Raw genomic sequence first — 22702 nt, 5'->3', positions numbered from 1 at the left:
GTGGGATACTTGATTGTAAAATGACATATAGTCATAGTAATTCATATAGTTTCCACATAAATGTATTTTGCACATTGTGGGAATGTTTTATAAATCTTCCACGCAGCCATACGCTGGGTGAATGCTGTTCACGTGGCTCCATCTGGTAGTGGGAATGCTGTGAGAAAGGCATCCTCCCAGCGTATGGCTGGGCGGTTGATCTATACATCATCCACTATGTGTATGTTGGCCTTTTTTCTATTTGTAATCTGATGGCTGGTTATTGTAGTTAAGAGTTACTATGTTTACTAAAATATATATTGGTTGATTAAAGATAAGCTAAGAATAAATTAATTTTTCTAACTTTCTCCTATTGTGTATAAAATGCATGCACTAGAGTTTAGGTGTGTGTGTTACAAAAAGAGCAATAGCTGTACCGCATAAAAAAAGAGGTTGGTGCTGGAAGGCTGACCAAACGTTACCTGGCTGAGCTGGTATTTCAGGAATATATAATAATGTTGCTCTACTACAACAGCCCATGGCACAATACCATTCAGCAGCAAAAGCATTAGAGAAAGTAAAAAGACTGAAATACAAAATCCTACATTAATTCTGAAATTAACACCATTAAAGCACAACAGGTAAACAACTTTTTCAATATGATTCACTGAAAATGTTAATTAGCCCTAGGAAAATCATGCTTCATAATGTGTTTTTTAGTCACATCTAAAACTGAACTCTGACAAAATAATTCTTAGTTTTGAAGAGAACTGTAAAACAGGATTCTGTATATAACTTTAGTACAAAAATATAATTTGACTTTTAGTTTGTTCATGTTTTCTCTCCCTGCATTGTGCACATACTGTAGACTTTTTATAGTAACATGCTATGAACAAGTTAACAATTTTACTGTGGTTATTACAATGGAACATGAAAATTCACTGTGCATTGGCACAGCTTCTTGTAGTCCAACCCTGGAGCTTGCATGAAAAGTTGACAACACTACATCTTAAATGAGTAAACATCACCCAAGTGCTTGTGGATACAGCTTGCTGGTAGGATTATCAAATAACATATTTAACATATTTAGTTTAAAGTGTATTTCCACTTTTGTGGCCAAATTGGGATAACACCTATTTTATATTTGTTACATGTTCCCATTTATATAGCATAGGCTTACATTTTTTTAAATGCTTCTTTTAGTTAGTTAGTTAGTTAGTTAGTTAGGATTTACTTAGGGTTAGTTAGTGTTTCTTGCCTTCTTAAGTTAAACGTTTTACTTGTTTCTGCTTCTTTGGAATGTTAGGAGAAATTGTGAGGTTTTTTTTAACCATATCTGTACTGTGCTAGCTCATTTCATTATCATTTGTAAAGTAGATTTGAACACTGCCTGTCTTAAAGAGTTATAGTTGTAAAAGCCTGGCTTCTGTATTGCATGTTAATGAAGCTAATGAGAGAGACACAATCCACAGATTTCACTATAAAATACACATTAAACCAGAATTCTAGCAACATATATATTTTTCAACTATAACCCTCCCCCTGTATTAAAAAACCTGTCTTCTCGGTTGAATGACAGTCAGGGCTTGGGTGGATAAAGCTGGAGCTTCACTTTAAATGTTTGTTTGTATATACACTTTAAGTCATAAACTTTTGGTATTATTTGGCCAGGGGTGATGAGCGCATGTGCTTGGGTTTGAAATGCAAACTTTCCTTTAAAACTAATAGGCAAGAGATTGTCAAACAAAGGGATGGGGAGCTATATACTGCAATGAGAGACATGTACCAATGCAAAAAAAAAATACTGTTCAGCGAGGAGAGGTTCATAGGCTTACATTTTTTTAAATGCTTCTTTTAGTTAGTTAGTTAGTTAGTTAGTTAGGATTTACTTAGGGTTAGTTAGTGTTTCTAAAAAAAAAAATACTGTTCAGCGAGGAGAGGCCCCCCTGTTTTATGTGACTTCGAGGGTGACATTGGAAGACACCAACTATTCAAATGGCATGCTTGAAAAGGGTATTTTAGGTAGTTAACATCTGATTTTTTTATCTTGCAGAAATAGACTAGAATTTTGAAGTGGCAGTAGCTGACACAACAGATCTAAACGTTTTTGGAAGGCTTTGCTGGAACATATGTAAGCAGCTTGATTGGGCTGAAAAGAAAGAGGGAGAGATGAGGCAGTTTTTTAATGAAATAAAAATGAGAGTGTATTATTTCAGACACAGCAACCGGATGCTGGGCACATTATTTTAGCAATTTTACATGCTGTAAGAGGGAGCGGTGAGGCAGATTTGATCATGAAATAAAAATTGCAGTGTATTATGTCAGAGACAACAGAAAGAAATATTGCACACACAAGCTGCACATCATGTAAGCTGTTTTACTAGGTCGCATTTTGAAAAGGACACTTAAAAGCATGCAACTTCTCATCCAAAAATCCAAAAAAATATCCAAAAATTGAATATTGTACATAGACAGTATTTCAGCAGTTGGAGTAGGCCACATTTTAACACTTTTAACACTTGACTCCATTACAAAAACTAGAGGCTACCACCTAAAATTGGTTGAAAAAAAATTCCAGCACAAGGGGCGAAGGGGGTTCTTCACAGTAAGATCAGTTAGGGTCTGGAACTCACTGCCACAGGCGGTGATTTCAGCAAATAATGTGGAATTGTTCAAGAAACTTTTGGACAATTTCTTAAGGGACCGCAATATACAGGGGTACAGGTACTCCTAGAATGAGATCCTAATAGGTTGGACTTGATGGACTAATGTCTTTATTCAACCTCAAATACTATGTAACACTGACCCAATTTATGCAACTGTATTTTTTACACTAAAAAGGAAAGAAGATTTTGCACACTGAATAGAAATTATTTCTTGTAGACCTCATTGCCTAATTGACATCCCCATTTAGCTTTGGAGGTAAAAAAAAATACAGTTAATATTTCTCTGGTTTTAACAGATATAATATGCTATAGGCATACACATTTCCAAATAGCTTTGGAGGATAAAAAAATAAAGTATATATGTTTCAGATTAAAATAGAAGTCATATTCTAGACAAAACATATATAGAGGGAAACTGGAGCAGACAAATGCTGTAGCAACTTTGCATGGCAACCAATCAGCTTCTATCTTTCACTTTCAAAGCTTAACTGAACAGACTGAATATAGATGCTGATTGGTTACTATGGGCAACAGCTCCAGATTCTGCCTGCTCCAGTTTTTATAAATTCCCCCATAGTGTTTCCACATTTTTTTGTAGGCCTCATTGCCTGAACCACATCCCCATTTAGCTTTTGAGGCCACAAAACAAATTAAAGTTTAAAGTTTTCTGATGAAAATAGAATTAATATGCTACAAGCAGCATACATAGTACTTCTATAATTTTTTGTAAGTCTCATTGCTTAATCCACTTCCACATTTAGCTTTGGAGGTAAAAAAGAATTAAAAAATAAAGATATTATTCTTCTGATATAAACATATATCTTTTTTCTGATTTAAACAGACATAGTATGCCACAGAAAGCATGTGTAGTATTTCTACAATTTCCTGTAGGTCAGAGCTTGCCCAATATGCAGTCGAGCTTCTGAAATGCCCTGCGGCCAGTATGCTTTAAGAGCAAGCAATTAGTACAGGGGGTGGTTTTGTGGCAGAAAAATAATCAGGGCAGTTAACGAGACCCTTATAAAAATATATAGCATATATGCACTGCTGAAGCCCATGTGAAAGAGTCATTCAAAATATAAATCAATCATTGCATCATTTGTACAGGAAACTATACAAGTCCATACATCTTCAATTACAAACAGATATACACATGTATATATAAGTGCAGTGCATTCGTTGTGTAGAAAAGGTAAGGTTGGTAGAATTAGGTTATCCTAAAATCCCACGTCATTCCTTATAAGAGGTGGACATTATAAAATGTGAGATGAGGGAATACTTGTGTAACACATATGCAGAATTTAGTCTGCTTCTAACACATATGCAGGATTTAGTCTGCTTCTTCAGACAACATAAGGATGGTATTTCTCAGAGAAAGAGAAGACCTGCACTAAGTTATCAAATGTGTGAGACATTAGTCCCTATGTGGGACTGTGTGGGATACTGTGGCTGAGGATCATTTGGAGCTCAGCAGACGAGATGTACTGATATGAGAAAAAGGAATGCTGGTAAAATAACACTCAAGATGGTCAATCATCAAGGCCAAGGCTCCCAGCCAGCGAACAGAAGAGATGTCCCACATCCCATCTTAGCAGGGGCGGACTGGGCCGGGGGGCAGGGTGGCAATTGCCCCCCGGGCCTCTCTGATCCCACCGCGAACAGCCCCTTGACCCCCGGCCGCTGCCATCTTTGCTGCACACACACGCACCCGTGAAACTCTCTGGACCCCTGGTGAGAGCCCGCACAGCCCACCTGAGACCCTTTAGACATCAGGCAGAGAACCCAGAGCAACAGATTATGTAGCTTCATATTATTCTGCATTGTGCTGTGTAATGTATTGCTGGGATTTGTAGTTCTCTATAGCTGATGCTACCAGGGTCGCAGCAGTCATACACGCGCACAGCACTGACGAGGCATCCTACACTACCAGTGTGCTTTACATTTCCTAAACCGATAAATACATTCACACTACTGTTACATGGATGGCAAAAGTGGCAGGCAGGGGCGGGGAGAAGGCAGGGAAGAGGTAGAGCAGGAGGGGGGCCAAGTTGCCGCACCATGGGCCTCTGGGTTGTACTTGCCCCCTGGGCTAAAAGTTGCCAGTCAGCCCCTGCCTCTTAGTAATGCAAAACACGTTACATAAGTGTGCCCTCATCTCACAATTTGTTGATGTCCACCTCTTATCAGAAATTATGTACGTTAATAAGACAAAATATTTGGTTGACTGTTGTAAAATGGTGGGACAGGGCACATGGATGGAAAAAAATGTCCTGTCTTAAACCAGTTATAACAAGAACACGGCTGCAGCAGCCGTGTTCATGACTTAGTTTTAAACAGCCGACGATGGCTGTTTAGATGCAAGCTGTATGGTGTACCTGTACAGTGTTGGGGAATGTGTGCCCCATCTCCGCCACCAACGCCAGCTACCCCGGGCTCCGCTGTCCCCTGTGCAGGCCCAGGACCGGCACAGTGGGCCTCCCCTTACCGATCGGAGGGAGTTCAGCAAGCTTCTAGCTTTTGATCTCTTCTCCAATCACTGGACCCGGAAGTGATATGTATTACATCACTTCCGGTGTCACTGTTTGCATTCTTCAGGAGAAGAAGCCGGTGAAGCATATTGCTGCTTCATCAGCTTCTTTGGGGTCTCTAGGTATCTGACAGACCCATTATGTCTATATAAAGAGGACCTGTCACATATTTGCTATTACATAGGGGGTTTGTTAGCAAAATGCAAAATAACATTTTTAAAGTGCCCAGCCCCCATGTGCCTGCCACACGTTATATATCGCTGTGAACGTCGGACTGAGAGCAATAATTCCGGGGCCATCAATCACTGTTAACACTAAAATAATGAGCAGTAAAAGCTTTTAAATTGTTGCCAATGGGAAATTTTGGGTATTGTAGTTTTTTGCGATTTCTGGGGTGAACACAATTTTAACGCTTGACATGTTTGGTATCTATTTACTCGACGTGACCCCATCTTTTATATTTTAACAAAAAATTGGGTATTATATTCTGTTTTTGTGCACTAAATTTAATTTAAGTGTATTTTATCCTAAAAATACTAGTTTGATAAACATTTGCTCAAATACTGTGCAACCTAAAAAATTGCAACTAGCATTTTATGAACTCTGATGGACTTCCTGTTTAGGCCCTATCTCGTGATTGGGCCTAATGATAATAATTACCATGGCAACGGATACAGGGCACTCTAATTTGGAACTAATACAGGGATCTGTTCTGTGCTGGGATTGTGATTTCGCTCCAGGTACCTTTGGGGTTGTGTTCTCACATTAGTAGTATGTATAGCACTGTTTGCATTCTAGGTGCACTAATTGGGATTGTTGGCTGTCTGTGGGCATTTTTATTGGTGAATGTATATTGTTGCCTATTTAAACTTTGTGTTTGTTATCTGATTACTGTCACTGCTTTCTGAGGAAGGGAGTCCTTAGTGGCCTTGAAACATCACTTGATGTTGTTGACAGTAACGTGTCTTTTTTATCTGATCATGGTGTGCTGTTGATATACCAGCTGGCTATCTCTCCCTTCGTAAACATGGAAATTCATTGTGTAACCTGTGCCTCTTTCACATAGTTTGCATAACTTCACTCGATAGTTTGCATATTTACTGGGGACATGCTGCTTTATATTAAGTCTGCCTATGCACTGGATGAGTGACTCACTGTTACAGGCATTTTTTGGAGGGGGGGATTAAATTTCTGAATTTAAAAAAATAAATAAATTGATAAACGGTCTAATTTTTGGATCCAATTATAAGGGTCACTTTTGGGAGGGCACAGAGAATTGTCACTGAAATGCATATATTTTACATGGTGTCCTGGAAATCACTGAAGAATTCATGGGCATGTGATGGATTGAGTGTGTGGACCAATATGACAGTAGTTCTTTTTTGGTGAAGCCCATGTTTACGGTCAGGTGGAGAATTATAAGTTCTGAAACAGTGATATGCTTTCACTGAAATGTTCTTGCATAAAAGGAATCTTGATTACTGGCAATGAAAAGTTTTTTTTTTATGAAGAACAAATAAAAAAAAATGAATGGGTATAAACGGTTTTGTTTCCACCTTAACAGAAAAAAAAAATCCACATTAGAGTGTAATTTATTTGCAGAAAAAAGCCCCTATAACATTTTAGTGCCTAGATTTGCAGTATTTAATCATTTTTACTAAGCTCTATTTTGAACAGGCCCCTTCAGGCATTTACATATTTAGAAATCAACATTTCCTATATGAATGATACAATGATTGATTTTTGGAGGACTCTTTTTGATATGGGCCCCAAAAGTGCATATATGCTTTTTTGAAGTGGCCACAGCTCCTGTACCGTATCACCTGATTAAAAGCCAACATCAACATTGTCAGCTTTTAATTAGACGAGGGTGGTACTAAATACTAGATACTAAAGGGATAGACAGTGGTGGTGGCTTAATAAAAAATGTCCATATTATATTGCTATCTAAAATATTTCTTGATGATGGCACCTGTCCAAAGTATGGAATGCAAACCCCAGTATACCGTAAATAAATGATTATTCATAGCTCTCACCCTCTTTTATTTTTTTATTATTATTATACAAGATTTATAGCATGCCAACAGTTAATCATTAAATGAGATCTCACCATATTACTCTATTAAAAAATATCTTGTAGGTACTAAAAATACATTGATGAGAAAATGTACACAGTTTTATATAATATACACTCTGTAAAGTATTTTTACAGGGTGGTGAATTGCATTCAATTGACAGAGGAACAAGATGTATAACTTTATTGTGGTTGTTAAATCTTAGCACTTAGACATCACCAATTTATAACATTGCCTCATATCCAGTAAAAAAGTAAACTACCGATGTATGCTTCAGTAGAAGAACCATTTCTGTGCAGTGACAGGTAATCAATTTGAGTTTGTTTTGCTACGTTTGGGAATTAACAATTTTATAAAATGTAGTCATACATATGTACTGTAGGGCTTCCTTGGCTAACATAATAAAAAAAAGGATCTAAAGACAAATACCTTTTTATTTAATAAAATGGTTTATACTGGAAAAAGCTCAATTCAGATTAATAAAAGCCTAATTTGTGAGGTGCTAGGCAAGGAACCAGCTAGATAAAATCATAAGCTAGGTAAATCATGAGCGACTGCACACAGAATTACTAGTAACCTGCCCATCATAATAAAACAACTATATTCTTTTAAACTGAGGAGCATCCAAAGTTACAAAATAAAACCAACACTTTTTTCTAAGACAAACAGGAAAGTTTCTATCGCAGACTGGGAACTGAGCTGACCATTTTGTTAACTTTTGGTTCACACTCGTTTAGGCATTACACTCTGAGGAAATCAGGATAAAAACAATATTGAAAGTGGAATTTGTGCCAACGCATTTATGATATAGGTGCACTAAATGAATGACTTCTCAATTGTCAGAAAGGATTTTTTTGGCCTCCCTGATAACGCATAGTTTTCAGTCTAGTATGGATTTTGGGGGGATACAGGGCATTCTTTTTGCCTGGGATAGCCCTCAAAAGCTAAACTAGACCCTTGCCAATGATAAGGGCTTGGTATGGATTTTTGTTTTGGGTGGAACAAGACATGCTCCCTGCTGAAAAGTATTTTTTAATGTTTATTTTTTTTGGTATACAGTATGTCCCCCATTGCAGAGCCCAGCTACCCATGCATTTTTAACAAAAGCTTGCAAATTTGCCTTGACAAAGGGCAGAAAAAAATGTAAGATTTCACTCTCATAGACTTTGAAAGGGTTTGGGTGCTTAGTTCGGGATTTGTAGATTTGTCAAGTGTTTGTAGATTTCTCAAGTGTTTGGTTAACCTTCTATGAATCGAACTAACTCAATATTATTTATCTTTTTTCTTGAAGAGGCAAATGGTGCAAAGGGTACTTTTTAGAGGAATGTATGCTGCATTTACAGTTGTGGTTTACAATGTAATGTACACCAGGGTAAAATACCAGGGTATGTCTGCCAGCTGAGCCATGGGATGTCTAAAATGAAAATGTGATTTCATCTAATTATTTGGGTCTGTTTCACTGCTGTTAGTATTTTTGCATGAGCATTCTGTGTTAGAATAAAACCACTTAAAGTATGCAGAAAATGTGTTTTAAAGTCTAAATCAAAAACTAAAGCACCCTCTTTAGTCTAAAAGTCAAAGCACCTACAAATCTTGCTTCCTCTTAGTATAAATGTCCTCCCATGTCAGCAAGCAGACTCCAGGAAGAGCTCAATATTCATCTTCTTTTAGGAACAGCTAGTCAACCTCCTCTGTGAAGTAAATAAATCCAGCAATATGCAATTGTGAAACTACTAGCTGGTACTAGGTCAGCTGAATCTGGGCCACTCCAGATAGGCCCATAGCTCTTCTGATGTCACTAGCCACAAAGGTTGATTATATGGGCCCCGATGCTACCTAAGAGGATACAAATTACAACTCCTCCCGACTCTCTTCTCCTCCCCAGGTACCAATATGTTGCCCAGCTCCTAGCTGACAGGAGTAGTGACACTGTTGTCTCTACTCTTGTCATTATATAGTTGTGGAGCAGGAGGGAGCTCCCAGTGGTCCAGAGCCAGCAAGCAAATGTATTTCCATTCTCTGAACTTTCTGTTGTGTCTAGAGAAATAGGAAATTAAGGGAAATCTCCCAAATAAGACTACGATCACCGAAAAAAACATGAACGGGTTTTATCTATCCAAAACAAATTTTAGCTTCAGATATTCTTTAACCTCCCTGGCGGTATTCCCGTGTCTGGCTCGGGGTTAATTTTCAGTACCAGGAGCGTTAACCCCGAGCCAGACTCGGGAATGCACAGAAAAGTGTCACTTAACTTGTCCCTGCGAGCCTGCGTTGTCCTCTGCTGTACGCGATCGGCCGATGCCGGCATCTGACTTTTAGTTTCGTTTTTGGGCGCCACAGCCGGCGGGAAATTCAAAAGTGAAAAGTTGCAATGTACACAGAATACACACAATACAATGTAATCTGCTATAATTACATATATGTATCAAACTATTTCACTTCAGTTTTGTCCCTAGAGCTTTGTTCAATGCCCTGCCTGACACTTTTTCACAATTATAAGAAATTATAATATAAGAAATAATTATAAAAAATGATAATAAAATAATTAAAAAAATTGTCCAGTAAATGGGAATTCTGGGGGCATTGCCTGATCCATACCACAGTCAATAGAGTTCGCACATCACTGAGCTCGGTCGCAGAATAGGTCGCAGGCCTCCATAGACAATGTATTATTGCTATCTACCAAAGTTATTGAACTATGCTAAACCTTTAATTCATCTTCTACATTCTTAAATTTATGTGCAGCCAGTATAAGGCCCCATTCACACACGAATCGGCCTGCACGTACAGCTCCGCGCTGCGTGCGTGGCCGTACCAAGTAGCTGCCGGGAAGGACAGGTGCTGCGTGTGATTAGAACGCAGCCCCCGTCCTTCTCTATGGGGCTACGCGGCCTGCTTTACAGGAAAAATCAGAAAGGGTTTTAAGTACATTCACAGTGATGTCATCACAAAAAACATAGTGGGATAAATTCATTAAAGGAACAGAAACTGTTCACTTTACAAAGGGAAGGTAACCATTTGCTAGAAATAAATTCTGTTTTTAACTCCTCTCACATATGAGTGGGTATTGAAAGTGAAAACAGGTTCACCTTATTTATTATGTTTAACTTTGCTAAGTGAACAACGTCCAGTTCTTTAGTAAATCAACCCAAGTGTTCATCACACACCATCTAAACCAGAAAAGACTATGAAGTAACACTATGTGCTCACGAAAAACCCATTTTAATTTCCCTTTAAGCCATTACACAATAAGAAGACATTCTCACTGAAGTCAGTGAGGAATTCCTTTTTCCTCAAGCAAAGCAGTGATACAATAGACTGTGCTTAATATTGATGGAGTAGTCCTTGAAATGTCTGCCATCTGCTGGCTTACGTTAGTAATTGTGACGATTGTATATTGTTGCAGCTTAATTGATGGAATAAACTACATACTTTAATATAAAATCAGAAAAAAAATACCTACAGTAAAACATATTTGTCTGGAAAAACTATCTCTAATGGGAAACATCCTTTTAACATGAGATCAATGCATTTCCTATGGCCTTAGTGTTCCCTTTGTCATTTTTTTTATTATTCAGAATTTAGGAGAAAAATGACAGCACAAATCATACCCTAACTGAATATAAGCACCAACCAACTGTTCTCATGAAGAAGAGATCTTTCACAACCAGGGGGGAACAGCTAGATGAATTTAGCTGAAGCTTTAATTAAACCAGAGCTGCAGGAACTGCCTAACTGTGGAGCAATTTCTACTTCAACTGCATGAGGTTCTGACATAGCTGCCAGCACTGACACTTCTCACTTTAATGAGTTTTGATTAGATCAATAAATAAAAGTTTTCTGCTATGTATTAAAGGATATGAATCAACACTTCACAGTTTTCATAAAAGCTGTTGCTTGCCAATTGTTCCAACACTCATTCTGTCGAACAGTGGCAAAGGAATTGTCTGCTGTTGTTTCTTTACACAACGGTTTTGGTTTAAAAGACAATAAAACAAGGTAAATAAACTTGAATCCATATACAGCAAATTTGGAATGTTAAACAGATTAAAATAACAATAAGTCCTGATTATTATACCTGAAAACATGTAACTACTAAGAGAAACTTCAAGGATCCACAACAGAATGTAATGTTGCCATGTACACTGACATCACAGGGGCACATACACAGGCCAATATAGCTAATGCGAACACCAGCTGCTCAAAAAAAGAACTCAAAATCACTAGCCAAAAAAAAAAAAGTGTGGCTGGTGAAAAACATATTTAGTTTTTGCAGGACATTTCAGTGAAATTTGCCATTTTGGTGAATGTATTGAAGTCATTGGGGAAGGCAAAATGAAGGTGTTTTGGGGGGTTAAAGGGTGCAACTGGCTTTTAGATAACTCCTGAGAGTTAATATTTTTATTTTTTAATCTTTTAAAATTCTTATTTTATTCCATCAGAAGGAAGTTACAACAACCACTTTTGTATATTTTACATGTTACAGGTAACATACCGTTTCTATATGTATATAAAACACACAAACCACAAAAAGCACAAAAACAGCATCTGGCAAAAAATAGAAAATAAATCATTGGGGTTTTGGACTTCAGTGTAAAGTTCCTAAGATCAAATAAATATGAGGGGGCTTTATTGTGGAGTGAAGTAACAAGTCATGTTACGGTCTTGTGGGATATCACACCCCCCTACCTTGGGTTTTTTAGCTTTTTATTTGGCGTAAAATAAGGGCTGACTATGGGGAGAGGGAGGCCTTAGTGGGTGGGCTATAGGGAGAGGGTAAAGGGGGCGAGGGAGAGAGAGGACAAGCAATCAAGAGACAGAGTAAAGAAAAAGAGGCTCGAAGAATAGAGGGAGAAAAAAGGGTGAGGGGTAATGGGTGGGTAGTGTGATATTTGAAAAGGCAATATGGAGAAGCTTGTTAATTTTTTTGTTAGCAGTGAGTACTATGTTTGTCATTTAGATAGTGATTAGGCTTTTATATGCAGGGCAATTAGTAAACTCTATCTATGGGGACTATGAAGTACAGAATTTCTTGGGGGCTTCTGAGGGACATGGCGACATTTTCCAGGCAGCACAGTGTCTTAGTGGTTAGTGCTTCTTCCTTGCAGCACTGGAGGTACCTGGTCCGAATTCTTGGTCAGGACACTATCTGCAAGGAGTTTGCATGTTCTCCCTATGCTTGCTTTAGTTTCCCCCGGGTACTCCGGTTTCCTCCCACGCTCCAACGACATGCTTGTAGGTTAATTCCTCCCATCTAAAATTGGTCTGGTAGGTGTGTGGGATAGGGACCTTAGATTTTACGCTCCTTGAAGGCAGGGACTGATGTGATCGTGTGGGATGTAAAGTGCTGCGTAAATTGTTGGCACTTTGTAAATACCTGTTAATAATTAATACATAAATTACCTTGATCTCATTAATTTACTGGAACCATTGTTTCATAGTGAGGAGATGTGGTTGTTTCCAAAGTTTGGAAATAGAAATTCTAGCCACGTTTAGAAGATAAATGGTAAGCTATTTTTTTTCCAAGTGGAGAAGATAGGTGGAAGGTTGAGTTCCCAGACTGACCCTTATGATTGTGTAGAGGACCAAAAGTTTATTAACTTCAGGCAGTCTCAAAATACAATATCCTTATTCTAATAGAACTTGTCTTTTTTAGAACACATTTAAAAAACTCTTTCTCCTAGAAAGAAATACAGTTGCAGCTGTCACTGCTATGACAATGTTAATAAACAAATCCCTGTTGATGACATGACTTTATCAACAAAGCCATGTGATCACCATATCATCACTTAGAAAACAAAGCAATAAGATTTTTTTCTTTAAGGAAAATTTTCCTGCATAATTTGCATGGCCACCTTTAAGGCTGGTTTTGCCAAATTTCAGAGAAGGCAAAATCAGGAATTTCACTGCTCCAGTTTTCAATGTTCCATTTTTTTCCTCTCTCCCTCTACTTCCTTTGTAAGAAAAATGGGTGTATAGAAGCACAATTTTGTCAGGCAGAGTCGTCCAGTGCAGGAACTTGCTAGGAATAATGTTAAGATCCAGGTGGAAGTTCATATAAAATGGAAATACAAGTTCCTGCAGGTCCAAAATAGGAGAGGAAACCCAAAATTGTAAAAGCACAATGTACTCAAAGAAGAAGTCAGTGATATACTCACATAAGCCAGATGGAATATCACCTTGATGTGACCTTGCAATCTTCAGAGAAGGTGGAAGCATTTACTTCTGGGTGGTGTTGCTAGGCAATATGTTTCAAGGAAAATGTCCTCTTTCTTGAGCCTTCTGGGGAAAAAATTACACTTTCCTCAAACATGTTGTTCTCTGATACTGCACTGCATGATCCAGTGATTGCCTCTAAATGCCGTCCACAGAAAGGGAATTATCACCCTGGACATTTATTATACAACACCATCATGATCAGTTGTCATTTGTAGTTGTATTTTATGCTTTTAAATATTAATGTCCTTTTAATGCACTAGTTGGGCAGTGCATTTTATTCCTGCTACACGTTAGAGTATTCCTATGCTTAAGGAGTGTGGGAAGACTTTCTTTGTATTCGCTTTATCTGGAGCTGTGCATCAATAATCTGTTATCGGTTTTGGGTGGACATGTTTGGGTTCCTTTGATGTCCTACCTGTGGTGTGTCACTGTCACCAGGATTACAAGACCATTTCAAGGCAATATTCCATCTGGCACATTGTGAGTCCATTACTGATTTCTTAGTTTTTGGAACATATAAGTCAGAAATGGATAGGGAGATACGTTCAGCTACCATGACACTTGATGATTTGACACTGCTGCTTTGTATGCATGGCTAAAATATGTTTTTTAATAAACATTTATTTAAAAGTTGAACTTCGGGGAAACTAAGAAACACCAATCCATGCAGGTATGTCTGCATTAAAATATTAAGTGTATTTTAATGCAGCTAAGGTAAGTACCTGAATTTAACTTGGTATCAGCTTCTAGCAGTCCACTGTATAGCAGAGCTCAGACTGGGGGGAGGAGGAAGCAGCACAAGAAGCCAATCAGCTGATAGGAGGAGAGAGAAGAGTGGTAGAGACATGAGCGTGTCAGTCTTTTGCTTCTTCTTTTACTGTCCAGTTACAAGCTGGTGGCAGGGCCAGGGACAAAACCTATTTTTTTTGCGTAAACTGCAGTAGAAATTCAAGTCAATAGGCTAGCTGTACTGTGTGGCATTTATCTTTTGAAAGAACCTACAGAAATATTAATCATTTGGCAAGTTACACAGCTCATATGGATTTTATCTATACATGTAGCTGTTTGCTGTCTGAAGTTCAGCTTTGAAAGTAAGATCAATCCAAACAACAGGATGGAGCAGATCTATCACCAATGGTGTTGACTTTTGAGGACAAGTATTGTATTTATAGCATCTTGTCAATATGCATTACTGAATCACATCAAATTCTGTTCTCTGAGTAACATGATTTCTAGAAAGAAATGATCTAAAACAGAAATTGCTGTAGAACCCACTTTGGCTTAAAGCTAAAACTCTAATCAAATATTTCAAGAAAAAGGTGGCCTGAACTTAATGAATATGAGAAATCATACTATTCCAAAGCAATTTCTTTTTTTTTCCAGTTGCCTTTGAAGTTCGCCAGTTTGTCTGCTGCATTTAGAGCTACTGTATATAAAAACTGCTGGTGCCATTTGCTATTCCTTTGAAAAAGAGAAAGTTTATCATTTTGAATGAATTCAAATGGTGGATGAGGAGCCTTTACACACTTTAATGAAAAAAAAAACAAAAAACAGAGCATTTTTAAAACTGACATTACAGAAATGACTTTTAAGCTTATTGAGCCACTCCTCTGCATGTTATTTATGAGTCAATCCAGCAAAGCATTCTTTTGCAATGGCTGAATAATTACTCAATATAAAACCTTGAATTAAATGGTAACAGGAGTGATTTAATTAATTCACGGTATATTCATTATTTAAATGGAAATGTTCTGTTAGCAAAATGTGACTTTATACTTGTAAATGTGTTGCAGCCAGTGTAATCCAGTTTTAATCTCACATTGTTTTGTTTTTATGCAGAGCCTTGATTTATTTTAAAACTCTGGGTTATCCGTGACCTGGATGTTGACTTACTTTATAATTGTCTAGTCTTACACAATCAAAAAGGATTCATTTCTTTCTGAAATGTAGGCTTTATTCACAGGTAATGCTTGGTAAAATGTGTACTTTAATGCGCGTTTCCACTATGCAGCTAAGTGTAGTGTACTGTGATATTGCAGCGCCATTCATTTTGACCGGCACCTCAATTCTGCAAGCCGGCCTTGGTGGCTTTCAGAAATTAAGCACAATAGTCTGAATGCAGCAGGCTTAAGGCTAAAAAAATGTATATGGGAGTATAGCTAGTGGTAACCAGAGCAAAGTGTCCAAACCAGAAAATGGATAAAGACATAGTTAGAAATTCAAGCAAGGTTTGTAATAAAGGTCACTCTAAAAAGCAGCAAAAGATTGCAGCCATAAAGTAACAAATTCTATTACTGGCCGAGATTAAGACATTTGCTCATCTCGAATATATATGTACATATATATATATATGTATGTATGTGTGTGTGTGTGTGTGTGTGTGTGTGTGTGTGTGTATTTCCTTATCCTTTGATGATTTTACCTTTATAATCTGGTTTGCTCAATTAGGTGTTAGTATTTTGTCATTAGGTGTTAGCTTTTTTTTGTTTCCGCCCAGCTGTCAGAAGCAGGCCGAGCGGCCAGCTTCGGCTTTCAGCACGGCTCAGCCGAGCCGATGCATATGCGTTGATCGGGAGCTGCCATGATCGGGAGCTGTACGGGCTATTGTGAATAGCCCGTACAGCAGGCTCTCGGTTCGAATTAACCGATGGACTCCCGTAACCGAAGCTGGCCGAAGGATCGGCTAGATCCTTCGGCAGCTTCGTGAATAGACCCCATAGTATCACCACAAATGCAATCCTGATGTACTTCCAACAAGATCACTTTGACAAGACTACTTTCTTCTGGGCTACAATCATTATGAATGTATTTTAGGCATACCAAACAGAAAGTTTGATTTGCTGAAAAAGTACTGTTCACTTAGGAAATGGAATGTTAATTCCCAAAGCAAAATATTAACAAAAATGTTTAACAAAATGTTAACTGAGCTTAGTAAATATGATGCAATAAAGTGCAAAAATAAGGTTAAACAATGTACAAACAAATATATATTTTTCACATTTTCCTTGCACATGATTGGGTAAGCACAGTGAGCACAGTTTTACCTTATTTAGTAATCACAGTGCATACTTAAATTTCAAAGTGAACTTTCACTTTTCTAAGTTAAAACTCTTTGCCCCTTTAGTAAATTAACCCCATTGCTCTGAAATAAAAGTATGTGTGTACATTTAAACAATATAATTATCAACTCATTCCTAAAACAATTAGAATGTTCTTTTTTTCTGACAAATAACAACAATTAGCATTATGCATTACACAAAGATGATGTTTTACATGAATATGATGTTTACTTATAATGTTCTTGGGCATCAGAATTATTAATTTAATCTTGTAATTTCTTCAAAATTAATGTTCCATAAATATACCTGGAAGGGGTCTAGTTAGTAAGAGCAAGCAAACAGCTGATTAAGGAAGAGCAGTTTGTAATTATTTTTCAAAACCATAATGATCAACTTTAACTGGACAGGAATATACTTAATTCCTAAGTTAAAAATACGTAATACTAAGTACTAATTAGAAAATGAAGTTTCTTTCAAACACAGCCTATTCTTTCAACAAAGGTAGTTAATAACAGTACCAAGAACAGTATTCAAAGTTGTAGCTAATATCAAAACCTAGAAGGGTAACTGTAGTCTCAACAACTTTATAAAGATAATGGCTATTTTACAGCTTGCCTTACCTTACAGCACTCCACTACAGATGACTCTGCAGTCATCAGGGGGTAGGTAATGTCTGGCAGAAGTCTTTTAAAAGATGTGACCAATATGTGCCTCAGCAAGGCTAACTCTGCCATTTCTGAGTCAGAATAAAGGTACCAGAACAATCTGGTAAACAGACCTTAGATCCATCCTCTATAGAACTAGGAACTGGAGCAAAAAAGTGATATATAGCCACTCAAGGTAAGTGAAAACTCCATATCAGGGATATTCTGCAAATGCTTTTTGCCTGGTTGTCAGCTATGTCTTCAATACTTTGAGGCACAGATCTGGAATAGGCAATAGACAGATCTGCATACACGTTCCTGGCCAGTGCCTAAAAATGATAAAGCTAGTCAGTCAGAATTGTAGCCAGGTCGCTGTCCGGCTCCCGTCCGTACAAGAAATCCCGGGGGAGGTGGTTGGGCGGGCTTGTAATCGCTGCCTGCGACTAGAGTTAAACCCCCCCGGGGGGGGGGTGCTAGTAAGGTGCCGAGGGCGGCCGAAGCTTGGCTTGCCTAGGGCAGCCAAATACATAAATACACCACTGCAGGCAACTAGACATCAGATGGAAGACAGCATTTCTTCAACGAAAGGTTCCCTTTAAGGTGTTTTTTTGCTTTTCCGATGAAGGAAAAAGCAACAGGCTTACTTTTTAACCCCCCTTCCCAAGGTGTACATATTTAGCTTTCCTTCATTTCCCTGCTGCTCCATTCAGCTGCCAGAAGAAAGATAGCCATGTGTAAGCTGCAGATGGCTCCAGTAAGAGCTTGCACAGGACTGAGGACTTTTATCACCCCATGTGAAGATTCTTCTAAAGAAACACTGGGTATTTTCTTTGCTCTCACTGGCCTCTTGGACTGGTGGGGAGCAAAGGAAAAGTAAGTACGTGCTGTTAGAGAATGGTTATATAAGTTAATCTATTGCTGTGCCCTGCATGGTGCACAAAGGGGATATGGTTCAAAACATTAAAAACTTTATGATTAATAAGGGGGATATTATTGCTACTATAGCTATATGTTTATTGCTTTTCTATTCATATGAATAGAAAAGCAGAGCACATCCTCAAATTGTATTATCAGAAATGGTACACTTTTTTATTATGTTTTACCGTAAAACAAAGGAATTGACTGATATATTAAACATAATGAAACTGATATTAAACATAGTAGAATTAATAGTTTTCCAAGGATTAAGTATTGCATTCTAATAACTGTATACAATTAGTATATATAACTGAGCTCCCATAACAAACCATGCCCTTACAACCTCCCTCAGCAGTTAGGATGAGCACTATAAGGGATAGGTGAAATCCCAGTCCACCCAGTCATTCAGTTAGGGAACTGGCCACACCTAAAGGGGAGTGCTCAGGATTCCCACGGACTACATGGGGTCTACCAGGATGGGAAAAGAAGATGGTGGTCTGCTAGCGATGGGTAACTGGGACAAGTGAGCCAATAGGAAGTATTTCAGGAAAAGTACTTTACTGACAAGTCTAAGGCTTGGGAAGACTTTGGGAAAGCTGTCACAAGAAAATGACATGTCCCAGTGAGTGGGAAGCCTGCAACAGGTGAATGATGCAATCTAAAGATATAGAAGTTTTCACTCTGAATCCTCTGAGAGTGTACACCCAATGAAACATAAAAGATTTATTAAAAAAAGGTTTAGTCAAACATGTAAGGCATCTGTTTTGTTTTCAGCCAGTTAGTGTCATGAAAATATTTAATTTAAGCAAATACATTTTTAATATGTAGAATTCATGTTATATAGTCTGTGATAATGATGCTTGAATTAAAAGAAAAGCTAATATGTATAGTGGGATTGGAAATTATCAGTAAGTCCAAAGTGAGTTTATTTTGCATGTGTTTATGGGTTGAAGCAAGTTGAATTTATTAGGTTATTAGTATTGAAAGAGACAAAAGTTCTATAAAGTTGTTTGTGAGAACTTTAAGGGGTCTATTCACTAAGCTGCCGAAAGATCTAGCCGTAGCTTTGGCTGATCCTTCGGCTAGCTTCGGCCCCAGGACCCCTTAGGTTCAGTAGAACCGAAGGGCTGCTGTACGGTCTATTCACTATAGCCCGTACAGCTCCCGAAGTTGGTCGAGCGGCTCATCGCCGCGGTGAAGGCCGGAGCTGGCCGAAAGGCCAGCCGACAGCCTGCTTTTGACATCTGGGTGGAGCCAGCCTTCATCTCACGGCTGGCTTCAGCCACTTTCAGAGAGATCAGCGTCCCTGGTTACCAGCTAACCAGGGACGCTGTCATTACACACTGAGATCGGCCTCTCCGCGTTCTCAGTGTGTAATGACAGATGGCGTCCCTGGTTACCTGGTAACCAGGAACGCCATCTGTCATTACTCTCCCGTACGCTCTGGGAGTCTAATGCGACTCCCGGCCGCCCGGGAGAGAAACACTTTCTCCCAGAAAGGTTCACTCTGCTCGATCGAGCAGAGTAAACCTTTACCTGCTCGTTTTTTTTTTTCTTCCGACATCAGAGCCGTTGGCTGCCGTCAGAAAAAAAAATCACCATAGGAATGCATAGCTAGATTCCTATTGGCTATTTTAATTTGCAATAGCCAATAGCAAATTAGCTATTGCACCCACCCACTGCTGCTGTCAATCAGCAGAGGTGGACCTACAGTTCTCCATCAGGTCCCCCTCTGGTGATTGACAGCAGCAGAGGGCGGGTGCAATAGCTAGTTTGCTATTGGCTATTGCAAAGTGAAATAGCCAATAGGAATCTAGCTATGCATTCCTATGTTGATTTTTTAATTCTGACAGCAGCAGAACCACCCGGCCAATAGAAAAAAGTTGGGCGGAGCTAGCTGTCACTGCTAGCTCCGCCCAATCGTTTTCGATTTGATTTTTTACTGCTTTTTAAACTGTTTTTCTATTCTGCTCAGTACCACAGAGTTACCGAGCAGAACAGCCGAGCCGAATGCCGCTCGGCGTCATTCGGCTATTCACTCACTGCTGTTCTGCATCTATGAGAATAGGACGAACAGCAGGGAGTAGCCTGCCGGAGGTTCGGCTTAGCCGATCCAGATGTTGGATCGGCTGAGTCGAACTCTTTCTGCACTTCGGGTCGGCCGAACATGCCCAAGCCACCCAATGTACGGCTGATTTCAGGCCGGAATCAGCCGCACCAATCCATGGCAGCATACAATGGGTATGGCTCCACACCCAGCCAAATCACAGGACCAGTTATACTATAAATTAAAGCCCGCCTCCCAAGGCCACCATTCTTTTTTTTGTCCTCACTGCTCAAGCTGGTTATACTAAGGATAAGTTGGAGTTTTTTGCCCTCACCTTGTCGGTTTCTTCTGGCCTGCCGCACAGGTTCAGCCTCTCCTGTTGCGAAGTTCCCTTTGTTCAGATGGCTGAATGCAATCTTAATAGGGCAGCCTCCCCCATAGCCTTGGAGTTGGGGTGCAGGAAATGGTCTCTTGGGGTCTCTTCATGTTCAGATGCTTCCTCCATCATGGCGGCAGGTTGAACACCTGCTTAGCCTCCTGCTCTTGGGACTCCAGAGAGGAACCGTGACTCAGCTGCATCATCAGAAGCTATGGTTGTACTGGGATGATCACATGCATGGACAAGCTGACAAGTAGGATCCACTCCATTTTCTTTCAATGAGTTTGTTTAAGTAATACATGTGCTGCTATTTCCTATAGCCTTGCAGTGCTGCTTTGCTCTGGCTAAATCTTTCTGAATATCTGTTGTGTCTGTAGATCCATTCAGTTTTCCATGTGTGCTTAACACCTTCCATATGTGATTCTGTGGTGCTACTAATGCCTTAGCGTAATCTTGCAGGTATTCACCTGAAACATCCATTAGCTTGCTTGTGGTGCTTTACCCTGCAGGTGCTTGCTGAGTGCAGGCTGCTGCCACTTGTAGCTGTGCTGCTAAACCTTTAAACTGGATCTTACAGAAATGTGGTGTTTGCTGATTCTGTCGGCTTCAATCTTGTGCCTTGACTCTTGGGGGCCTTTCATGTGAGTGTTTTGCTGTCACCTGTGGTTCCCCAGCGTTGTTAATGTTTAAAATGTAACTTATGGAATTGGTGCTTAATTTCAGGCCTATTCTGCCTGTTATTCCGTAATCTTTTCATGGTCCTATGTATACAGCATTGCGTTAGTGACAAGAGCCTGTTGTGCTATAACTCTGAGCACATGAGCATGTGGCTTCCAGGTTTTCAGCATGGTTGGTAGTGTCTAGCAGGTTCTGACAGGTGCTGTTTAATCACATCATTCTCTTCAGTTTCTCTGTGATAGCAAAGGTTGGATCATGTGTTCAATTACCAAATGGCATTTAACCTCCTTCCCCAAGAGACCAGCTACATTCTATAAGGTGAGGGTCAGGTATGTATGAAGATAAAAATAAAAAAGAGTGTGCAAATGCATGGGCATAATGAATTGTAAATCTTTTCAGGCCTATTGCCAGCACTGTTCCTCGGAGTGCATATGCAGGGGTTAATGGATTGTAAATCTCTCCAGCCCTTTGCCATCACTGCTTCTCAGAGTGAACTTCTGGATTATCACCAGTACTGCTCCCCAAAGACAGAGGAAGCTGCTCAATTTGGGATGAAAAATCATCTTCAAGCTGTGATAAAGCTGCTACACATGCAAAATCCTGATATTAGAATCCAGCTAGCGGATTGGATCACAAGGATTGTACACCCTCTAAGCAGCGCTTGGCCTGCGATCACCTGGCAGGATGCTGTGCCAGGTTTCCTTTGCAGGGGGCAGCAGAGGATAAAGAGGCAGAAAGGTACAGGTCTGCAGCCTTACACAGAGGTGATATACTTCATGAACTGTCACTAGACCAGTCAAGCAGCTACATCCACAAGTTCCCCTCTAATACTATGGCGGTCAGCTATGGAGTTTTGCCCTGGCGTACCCATAGACCAGTAAGGGCACTTACTTGCCAGGGCAATCCATACTTGGCGTAAGATCACAGAAGCGGACCTTTTGGCTGGCAATAAGGTCTCGGGCATGGTAGTTTCTGAATGACTTGACATCGGCAGGGATTTCATAGTGAGGCTGCTATGGATATGCTGCATTGCTCATCCGGGACTGCAGTTGGTACAGATCTCACCACACACACACCAATATCTAATGTCACATGGGACGGAAGAATTCACCATCCTCCTTTCTTCTTTCAAACAAACCAAGATTACTCCCTCCCTAGAAGAACAAACATTCTTTTGAGGGTTCCTCTGGTTGGTTGTGTGTCCAAATGAAACACTGAGATCTTGAGGAATGCTGAATTAAGTTGGACTTGCTTAGGCCATTACATGAATGGATATAACATTGTGAAGAAAAGGGACTTTGTGTGTGTGTATCACATCCACACAGGGACCAGCATTCCACTACAGTGCCATCTACAGCTCAAAAGACATTTCAGTACATTAGTATATGCTGTTGCATTTCCAACACTTCTGACCAACTTGCCCAGTAGGTCTCGGGTTGTGGGAGCTTACAAAAGTTTGAGCATTTACTGTTCAGAGTATATGCTCATGGGTCCTGTTAAGAGTTCAAGA

At 39.4% G+C, this 22702-nt stretch overlaps 1 protein-coding gene across 1 annotated transcript in view; it reads right to left on the bottom strand.

The window, feature by feature from the left end:
- The window catches only part of DOC2B (double C2 domain beta), a 417881-nt gene that overhangs the window by 180415 nt on the left and 214764 nt on the right, over window positions 1-22702 (bottom strand). The window lies entirely within an intron of this gene.

The sequence above is a fragment of the Nanorana parkeri genome, unplaced genomic scaffold (assembly GCF_000935625.1).
Source record: "Nanorana parkeri isolate BGI_ZX_2015 unplaced genomic scaffold, ASM93562v1 scaffold486, whole genome shotgun sequence".
NCBI classification, from domain to species: Eukaryota; Metazoa; Chordata; class Amphibia; order Anura; family Dicroglossidae; genus Nanorana; species Nanorana parkeri.
The sequence above is the reverse complement of the archived record's forward strand: the minus strand, read 5'-3'. Positions and strand labels throughout refer to the sequence as shown.